Source organism: Micropterus dolomieu, linkage group LG04, assembly GCF_021292245.1.
Source record: "Micropterus dolomieu isolate WLL.071019.BEF.003 ecotype Adirondacks linkage group LG04, ASM2129224v1, whole genome shotgun sequence".
NCBI classification, from domain to species: Eukaryota; Metazoa; Chordata; class Actinopteri; order Centrarchiformes; family Centrarchidae; genus Micropterus; species Micropterus dolomieu.
In genome coordinates, this window is record NC_060153.1 from 7,783,058 (window position 1) to 7,794,126 (window position 11,069).

Sequence of the window (11,069 nt, forward strand, 5' to 3'; positions counted from 1 at the left end):
CAACAAATATGTATAAACATTACCACTCATTTGAAGTGCTGTTTTTTATCACCCTGATGAATGTACATTCAATATTCATACTCCCTTTGTTTCTGTTTTGGTCCCACCAGCTCTAATGAGAGTGATGACTGGGAACTAAAACAGTAAAACTACTGTTTTTGTAAAACCAAAACAATGAGCTGGAAGATATTGTAACCCATTGTTAATATAAAAATCATTTAGAGCATCTTTTAATATTAGTGTGAACATTAGCACGTCAATGTGTCAATTACAAAATGTAATTCAGCATTGCTTTTTTTCCACAAATACTATTTCGCTAATTCCAAGTAGTTGTAATAATATGGATAATTGTTAGGGTAACTTGTTACTTGCCTTTACATTTTTTTCACAGTAATGATACTTACTAGACACACTCTTTTTAAGTTTTTATTTACAGTGTGTGATGCTTAAAAACTTGGGAAGGCTGAAAGCAAAAATAATCAGGAAGGAAAAATATGATCCATTGAAAAGAGCCTGTGGTGGTGCCTGCAATCAGCAGGTCTCAAACATAGGTTATTGATGCAGTGTTGATGCTTGGAGCTGTTAGTTTACTAAGTAGGGAAAAGGCTGATGTTTACCTCTTGCTGCCCCCAAACACTGCTCTGTGTAACCTGCTGTGTCTACTGTTTCCCCACCGACCTGAAAAACCCACTGTGCAGAATTGCCCATCTGCTGGTCTGCTGGCTTGTAGTGCAGCCCAGTATGTGAGATTAGGAGATCAAGGGAGCACATGGCTTTCCTCACTCCGCCTGCAAGCTAAGGTTGTGTGTGTATCCTGAGTGTGATAATTTTCCATAATGTCCATGAGAGCAAATGTCAAACATAATGAGTGAAACACAACAGATTTTTTGAGTTCAAATGAAAAATACTTAGTGAGACTTATGCTACAATTTATTCTATAATGATCCCTCTTTTACCTTGTTATTTCAGGGTAAACATCATGTAAATAGCATACCATGAAATTAATCTTTAACATTAATGTACATACCCCGAAGCAAAAAGCAATGGGGGTGAAAAAATGTGATGTACCACATTTCCATACAGAGAGAGGTGGGAGGCAACTATGAGTTTAGTTGGGGGGGAAAATGAAGATAAGTTCAAAGCCATGTGGAATGTGCATAGCAATCCATTACACTGTCATGGTGGGGAAAGATTGCAGGCCCATTCTCACCAGGGGAATGTGCCAATTATTAGATAATGTTCAGAACAAGCAGTCATGGATTAAAGCTTTGCAAGAGTCAGGATGCTCTTCAAATGAAGATGGTTTGATTAGCATACACACAGCTTTTCCAACTAGCACATGAAGTTTGAGGTTGAATAGAGGATTTCAGGCATCTATTAAGCTTTGTTTGCAAATCCTCTACAAGAAAAGCATTGTCAAAATCAGATTTGCTGTATCTCCTTGAAGTTTGGCACTTCAAGAATTTTGTCCTTCAGATACCTATCACAGTGGGCACAGAGAGCAAATCATCTACCAGTAATTTTGTTGGGTCGGTGTTTGTTTGTTTACTAATGCACAATGATAAGCACTGAAAAAACAATGTTCACACTAATTTGAGTGCCAAATCAAATAGCCATGCAGTACTGTACTGTAATGTTTGATTTATGTATGTTAGGGTGCAACTCAGTGTAATGGAAAAAAAGTTTTTAAACATTTTCCATTTGCCACCCCTCATTCTGTTCCTTTTATGATGCATACTACCTGTGAAAAGTTTCATTCAGATATAATTATATTTACTGGTAGCTCAATGGGCTCAATGTTTTCATATGTACTATAATCAAGATAAAATGTTATTTAATTCAAAATTTCTCTACCAAAGTAAATTAATCCTTGAGTAAGTATTGTTATCATTTAACTGTTCTTTTTCATTTTCTAATTTGTGTTATTATTTGGTTTAAATACTATGTAATCAGAATAATAATTTTGGGTTCGCACTATAGCAGCCGTGGTCAGTAGTATAGTTAACTGTGTGCAGGGTCGGTAGGGGGCTGGACCCAATCCCAGCTGTCATTGTGTGATCCCTGGACAAATCGCTAGCTCATCACAGGGCTAACTCATAGAGACAAACAATTTACACATACGTTCACACCTAAGGGCCATTTAGAGTCACCAATTAACAAATGCATGTCCTTGGGGTGGGAGGAAGCAGGAGAACATGAAGAGAACCCACACAGACAATATGCAAACGCCGCAAAGAAAGGCCTGGGCCTCAATCCAAGGACCTTCTTGCTGTGAGGCGACAGTGCTAACCACTGCACCACCATGCTGCATCTGTGTGTCATCCATCCATCCATTCATCGTCAACTGCTTATCCTGCGTACGGGGTCGCAGGGGACTGGAGCCAATCCCAGCTGACATCGGGCGAAAACCCTGGACAGGTCGCCAGTCCATCGCAGGGCTCTGTGTGTCATTTTATACTTAATTATTCATATTTTTAGCACCACCTACTAGTTATTTTCTGGTACAGTAAAGAAGGTCACTTTAAGAGAGGTCAATTAACGAGATAGCCTCTTGTGCAGCTGTCGCTTTTATTTCTTGGAGCACAGCGTTCAGGCTCCCAGAGCTTTCCACCAGCTTGGTGATCAACAGTCTGAACATTTTCCTGTTTCGCCACCAAATCCTGAAACTGTCATATATGGTGTAGCATGTCTAAACTGGGTATGAATTTTTAATACATTTATGAGAATACCCAATTATGAATTTTAATATTCAGACAATATTAATCTCTCGTTTCGCGGGGCACCACCGGAGTTGTTATTAACCTAGAGTCTCCGGACCTCTAGGTAGCTTTTAATAATTATACAATTATTCACCAGTGATCAGTTAGTTAATAATCGCTCAATTATCTTAAATCAATCAGTCAGTCTCATATCTAAAGGGTCAATTCTCTTGGCAGGGACGTAGAAATAGGCAACACACACACAATTCCTTGGTTACAGTGAATTTATTAACTAACTAAGGTGATATAAAAAGGTGGTTAAATACATCAGGGAAATAAGTAATGGCTAAACAATGAGAATGGAGGTTCGATTGTGGGAAGCATTTGACTCATACGGCAGAGGAGAACTAATGAACGTAAGCTATGAGTTTAGGAGTTAAAAAGACAATATTAGCACTATGGGACATCCCTGACCACAGAATGTTTGTTAGGTCTTACGGCTTGTCGACGGCCTGCTTTGGCCTGTTGCACGGGTCCCACGCTAGCTGCCCGATCCTGGCTTTTGCTAGGGATTTTCAGGGGTTCTCCGTGTCTGAAGAAAAACCTCAAGGGTTGGCCGTCCTCCGTCTGGCAATTCGGCTGTTTTCAGGTTTCCTTCGTTGCCACTGGCGAGACCACGTGGCTGGGTCTGACCTCGGTGAAGTTGGCTCGACGAAAAAGCTTAAAAAGGGGACTTGGTCATTCCTTAATTAGACCAGTGTAACTTAACGGACTGATAACTTTACCAAAACAAAAGAAAGAAAGAAAATAAAACAAGTAAAGTTGCTGGAACTGAGGGGCAAACCAATGTCGCGGCACTTTGCGTGTGTAGCTTCAAGCGAAACAAACACTTCGTTGTGCTGGTTGAATTCTTAGGGCGTTGCCGTGAGAGGCACGCCGGATGCGTGCCGAAGCGTCCAGAGCGGAGAGCGGAAGCGAAGAGAAGAGGAGAAGAGGGAGAAAGACGTTGTCGCTCTTTTTGTTGTCTGGGGCGTGGTTCCCCCAGGGGGCAGTCCTTCTTTCCCGCAGGGAACGTTTCCGGTTTCCCGAGGGACTGTCTTTCTAAACTTTTAATGTCTATAAAAGAAAAGAACATCTATTTGCGCATATTATAATTAATATTTTCCACAGTCAAACCTCAATGGTCAAACAGTTGTACCGTTCTAAGTTAAGCATTTAGTAACAGGAAAACACTTGTCAAATTATTGGTCATGATAAATGAGTGACATTTATACATTTCCGACGATGGTATGTAATACTTTTTTCATCCACTTGGGGGAGCTCCGGTTACATGAGGAAAGCTTAGATTAATCCAAAACAATCTTTCCTTAGGAACTGGGGAATTTAGTTATTTAGCCTTAAATTCAAGCTGGCAATTAATAGAGTATAGTATGACATTTCTTTATCATCATTTCTAAAGGAATTGTGTGAGAAAGTATTGTGAACAAGTATTGGTTACACATAAGATGAAGGTGTGTCCTTAATCTTTCTAAAAATAAAAACACTGCAAAAGTAACTTATTTAGATTCTTTTAGATTCTAGAACAGATAGCAACAACATGGTAACATAACTACTCAAATAAAGGCAAATGTAATCAAGTAACTAAAAGATTATTTAATTAAACAGTAAATGCTTTGAGTCTTTGGAGACTGCAGTCTTTGTTTACACAAAGTTCAGGGCTGTCCGTGGTGCTCTGGATTTTGTCACATGCGTGACGGAGTATCCCTTTGATGAGGTCATGAAACACAGAGCAAGTTCAGTTGCCACAGTTACATGTGTGTGTGGGGGGGCAGTTTAGGGTTTCCTGCCCCCTTTAAAGGAAAGTTCTGATAGGCTGTTCAGGGAAATGCTAATCGCTGGTTAATGTCCCTTTTGTCAGTTTAACAGTCAGGCACCACGTTATCAGGCTTCGGAATCAAAGGTGCCAGTTTTATGATCAGGCTGCTCAGGAATAACACTTAGAGAAAGTGACCTCTCCACCCCCTTTCTTTTGTTGGGGTCTCTTCAGCCGTCTGTGGAGGGTTGATAATTAACCCCCCTGCTCCTCTCTGGGAGAGGAAAAGAGGAATTTGGAGTAGCTCCAGATTTATTTAATATAAAATGCACAAATCCACACTGTTGTCCACTACAATGGTAAATGGTTTGTATTTGTATAGTGCTTTACACTACATCATATTCACCCACCTATGAGCAGAGACCCAACTGCTCATCAGAAAAATTAACTCATTCCCACACTTTACATTTATTCATTAAGCTGACGCTTTTATCCAAAGCGACTTACAATTGCCATACATGTCAGAGGTTGCACGCCTCTGGAGCAATTAGGGGTTAAGTGTCTTGCTCAGGGACACAATGGTGGGTGGGTCACAGTGGCGGATTGAACCCGGGTCTCACACCAAAGGCCTGTGTCCATTGCCCCACCACCACACTTTCACACTGATGGCACAGCCACGAGGAGCAATTTGTGGTTCCCAACCTTCCCAACCAAGTTAGTGGACGATGCTCACTTATGTCACTTCAACACTTCCGTAACTAAGGTCTATCTGAAGGTCTACCTGAAGGTTTACCTGATGTGCATGTGTTTTGTCCTCTTCATAGAAATCTGCAGCTACTCTGTGGCTGAAAACACATGTAGCTGTTGCTAAAGCTGTGTCCAGCTGGACTGGACATCCAGAGAATGACTGGACATTCATTCTCTGGACACCTATGGATACATAACTGTTCAATATTACCTTATGAAGTAACTGTTAGCAGCTATTGGTCTTCTTTTTGAGGATTTGCATTATTTCAACTTGTGATATTAAAATTAATATTACATGATAAAATGGGAAAATGTTGAATATTTTAAAACTTTGTCAGTGTTGAGCTGCTACCAGTAAATTTTATTAAAATACATCCAAATTTTGTCAACTTAGTTTTTGTCATTTTAACAAAATTAGAAACTTTATTTTTGAGTGGCTCCCTAATGTGTGTGTGTGTGTGTGTGTGTGATAAGATAAGATAAGATAAGATATAAGATAAGATATACTTTTCTGTCCCCAAATGTAAATTTGTTTTGTCCGTTCTGCAGCTTTACAAGACAACACAAAATACAGAAATAAAGCATCTCTCAACACATATTCTCATGCAACACAACACATGCAGTCACATACATTAGACTAGTTGCCTATACAGTAGCACATTGACTCCTTTTTCTAATGCCAGTCCCAAATTTGTGTGTGTGTGTGTGTGTGTGTGTGTGTGTGTGTGTGTGTGTGTGTATGTATATGCATGTATTTCATGTTTGAATTTTGAGAACTAGGATTACAATCTGGCCAAATGTGTCTTGGATGCTATCCTGGTGTCAGGAAGCAGACTCCACACATCAGAGGCTGCATAGGGTCTGTTTGATCCACTAGCCTAGTTATACCCATGCTACCATGAGAACAAGGTCATAAAGAGGGGCATATATGGCTCTGCTTAGCTGACTTTTCTTTTTCTCTTATCACCAAAAATCCAGTGAGACACCCCAAGGTCTTATAATTTTTACAACTGGACAGTCTTAACCTTTTCTCACATCAAAGGTCGCAATGCAACAGTGATTCAGCTATTTCACATATACATCTCAGTAACTGTGTACCACAATCATTGTAACTTAAATATCTTTGCGTTTCAAGCAGTAGGAAGCAATTTGAAGATGTCAATTTGGAGTTTAGGACATTGTGATGGATATATTTTTCACTACTTTCCAAAATAATTGACAGATGAATCAATAATGAAAGTTATTGTTAGTTAATCCCGTCTGAAATTGTAAATGAATAAACAAAAGCAAGAAGTCTGGGGGCATCATATTATATTATTAACTGCTATTGTATTATATGAACTTTTATGATCACACTTTTAAATATACTGTTTGCTGTGCTGTGGTGCTGCATGTCTCTCTGTTGATCTTCATAAATAAGGTATTATGTCACATAACATTGAGTTTGTTGCTCTGAAGGAGATTGTAGCTTTCAAAGCAGTGAGGCACATCTGTTAATCAACCTTCTGGCAGAATTGTATACAATTTTTAAACCCCCAAGAGCTCAATGCCACCTCCATCGTACTAGCATTAAGAATTTATAAATGCATATAAACTACTTTGTCATTTTGGGACAAAATCATACACTGCTGCTTTTCCAATAGTGAATACTAACCCAGTGATGACTGAGCTGGTGTTGCCCTGTGTGCTAAGTTTGTTCATTATTCATATTGTTTTAAAGAGGCATAAACATACGGTCCATGGAGCTATTTAACATTTCTGGATTTATTTTGTTTTCTGTAATAGTATTGACGATTTGTATTGAATTTCTATATTAGTAACACTTGAATCATTGCACTGAGCAGAAGCAGGAATTGGAATAACTTTTACTCTATCTGCAACCTTATTTTAATTTGCATAAATGTTCAGCTTGCACATCATTTGGTCATAAGACCATCACATGACATTCTCAATAAAATTAGCTCTAAACTAAGCCACCACAGGGTAGTAAATATAAAATTGATGTGTCATGAATACAGTAAGTAATGTAAGAGCTGTAAGATTGTAAATCCTACACATAGAACTGGATATGTGTGTGTGTGTGTGTGTGTGTGTGTGTGTGTGTGTGTGTAAATAAACTGTAGCCATTTGATTTTAGTCACGGAAACAAATAATACATTTTTTGATTAATGTTTCTATTGCATCTTAAAATTAATTAATGAGTCCTTTAGTCATTGAATTACCAAAACAAGAACAAATTTGTAACAAGCACCTTTTAGCTTTTGTTACCAATCACCCCAATCATTTGAAAAGCTCTTTGAGTAGCCCTTTCATAGGCAGTGATATTAAAAGCTTTGCTTTGCTTTGCGTTTTGGGTTTCAGAAACACATTTCTGTGCCCTAAATCTTATCTCCTGTAAAGTTAAAGGCCTCTTCTATTTTTCATCTTCGCCTTCAAAACGCCCACCAATCATCGGACACCTGCACTATACCCTTGGACTAGTTGTCACCATCTGAGGAATTCACACAGATTTTACCTTTTTGATACAAAAAAGGGAGCTACAATCTCCTTCAGAGCAACAAACTCAATGTTATGTGACATAATACCTTATTTATGAAGATCAACAGAGAAACATGCAGCACCAAAGCACAGCAAACAGTATATTTAAAAGTGTGATCATCAAAGTTCACATAATACAATAGCAGTTAATAATCTAATATGGAGACTGTTCTGTGGGAGAAAGGTATCTCCTATTTTGGGCAGTGACAAGCCCAGAAAAAAGAAATCTTTTTTTGTGTGTGAGTTTAGAATTCTGAGTTGGACTTTGGTGGAGGTTAAAAACGACCAAGACTGTGAACTGTTGGGCTGCAGTCTTCCGATATCACACACCACTTGTCCAACCATGGCGATTGTTGACTCTGTTGCTGCAGGATCTTTTCCTTTCACCACAATATTGTCAGGCTCCCATAAAAATGCCATTCTGCTAAATGAGATGCATTAGCCTTGTGGGGAACATACTCTTCAGCTCCCTTTTAAACAGGAGTGATTAACACATCTTCTTTAACAGCTCTTAGAGGATGGGCTGCTTTCATTTTGGCTTGCAGTCAATTAGTCTCTTGAGAGACAATTTATCATTATCTTTAAGCAGGAAATGGTGACCATAATGGCAATGATATTTCACAAGTCTTAAAAAGAAAACATTTTTGACTTTTGATAAGGTCTTTGTGTTAAGGACTTAAATAAAGCGCTATTTTGCATGGTTTCTAAAATTCTGTAATAACAAGAGTTTATTGCCCTGTCACCATCAAATGAGACAGTCAGGATTCATCCTCTAAGCACAATGAATATCTGCACCAAATTTCATGCAGGTTCATCCAATTGTTGGTGACATGTTTGACTACATTAAAAGTTGGGGGATCACCAAAGTCAGAAGGCTTCATCCTTTGGGGACCATGGATGTTTGTACCAAATGTTTTGAGAGTATATCCAGTATTTGTGGAGATGATTCTGTCTGGACCAAATTGGTGGGCTGATCGTCATTGCCGTCACTACAGCCGCACTACTGATGTGACTAATTCTACATTTGAATCTGGATGATCAGTATGTAGGAACAGTTGCTAGATGTTTGGTTTTTAAATAGTATCTTCATTTAATGCATATTTTTGTTTGAGACAAAAAAGTGGGTCATTGGATCAGGGCCGGCCCTGACAAGAGTTTAAATTGGCGCCCCCCCATGCCCAACTGTAAAAAGTCCACCATAGGGGTTGGGGTCATCACTCCTCTATCCACAGGAATTGTTTTAAACGTTCAGCAGCCAAACTCAATTTTAGCATGTATAGATGAAAAGCCGGCCCTGACAAGAGTTTAAATTGGCGCCCCCCCATGCCCAACTGTAAAAAGTCCACCATAGGGGTTGGGGTCATCACTCCTCTATCCACAGGAATTGTTTTAAACGTTCAGCAGCCAAACTCAATTTTAGCATGTATAGATGAAAAGCCGGCCCTGACAAGAGTTTAAATTGGCGCCCCCCCATGCCCAACTGTAAAAAGTCCACCATAGGGGTTGGGGTCATCACTCCTCTATCCACAGGAATTGTTTTAAACGTTCAGCAGCCAAACTCAATTTTAGCATGTATAGATGAAAAGCCGGCCCTGACAAGAGTTTAAATTGGCGCCCCCCCATGCCCAACTGTAAAAAGTCCACCATAGGGGTTGGGGTCATCACTCCTCTATCCACAGGAATTGTTTTAAACGTTCAGCAGCCAAACTCAATTTTAGCATGTATAGATGAAAAGCCGGCCCTGACAAGAGTTTAAATTGGCGCCCCCCCATGCCCAACTGTAAAAAGTCCACCATAGGGGTTGGGGTCATCACTCCTCTATCCACAGGAATTGTTTTAAACGTTCAGCAGCCAAACTCAATTTTAGCATGTATAGATGAAAAGCCGGCCCTGACAAGAGTTTAAATTGGCGCCCCCCCATGCCCAACTGTAAAAAGTCCACCATAGGGGTTGGGGTCATCACTCCTCTATCCACAGGAATTGTTTTAAACGTTCAGCAGCCAAACTCAATTTTAGCATGTATAGATGAAAAGCCAAGTTAGTAAACATGATCAATAATGAATAAGAATAATCAGCATACTTCATCATCATAGCCTAAATTGAGTGACCAAACCCAGAGACTTAGTTCTTGCATTATGGGTAGATTATTTGAAATGCAACAGCATTAGTTTAGTTTCAGTAGTGTAAAAAAAATGTAAAAAATGTATATAATGTAATTATATATATAGAAATATAGAATATATAGAAATGCTGGGCAACGATTAGCCTACAGTTTTTAATTGCATGATTTTCTTGTGATTAATCGCATTGTTATGTGCAAAATTGAATACTGAATTTTAAAGTAGTGTATTGTGCGCTTTTAATTTAAATGTACTGCTGTACACAAAAGTGCAATAACATGCGGTTTGCAAACATTTAAAACAAATAAGGAGCTTTTTACCAGCAGTATTCCCTTTACACAGTAGCAATAAAATATTTCTTGTAAATCTCAACTTAAACATTAATGTAATCAAATCAAATATTAAACCAAAATTGCCACTGCCAGGGCATTACCTTTTATCTAGCTTGTTAAAACAAGTTACCATTAGAGTCCAGTTTTCTTGGGTTTTTTTCTGAACAAGTATCAGCAGAAACATTTTTCTTTTATCAGGGAGCAGCATAAACAGTCTATGTTCAATCAGTTTCCCTGTTAGCGTGAGGTGAAGTGGTCAAGGTGTAGCAACAAGCGGGTGTGTTCTCGTTAAACTGTTGTGGTTGTGCTCGCCTCACGCACACGCTCGCCCGCTTCCGAAGTTGAATTGTGTTGAACTTCACGTACGCGATGCACAGCACAAATCACAGGAAGAGAGGCTGATCCTCGCTCTTTGTGAGTTTCCAGAAACTATATTATTTACTAAATAAGACATCAACAGGAGGGAATTCGCATGGCAGAGCATCCCCGCAAACCTAGAGGTAGGCCTATCAGGTAAAGTTATGTAGCCTATAATTTTAATTTAAGTTAAATAGGCTACAGCTGTGTTGCGCACAGAAGCCGTTCCCATGGTTACTTTCAACAGAGCGCTTGCCTTTTGCTCGCGGAGAGCTGTCCTACTTACTTACGTTGTTACTTCTCCCTCATGCTGTATCCTGCGGAAGCCTCAGGCCTAACATATGCAGCAACAATCACGTTACAGTTGGAAGCAGTTGATTGATGAGCCTGGTTTTCCAAGTGCTATCAGATGCGGATACTGTACCTATACAGTGTGATCAGCTGCATTTTCATTGAAATAATT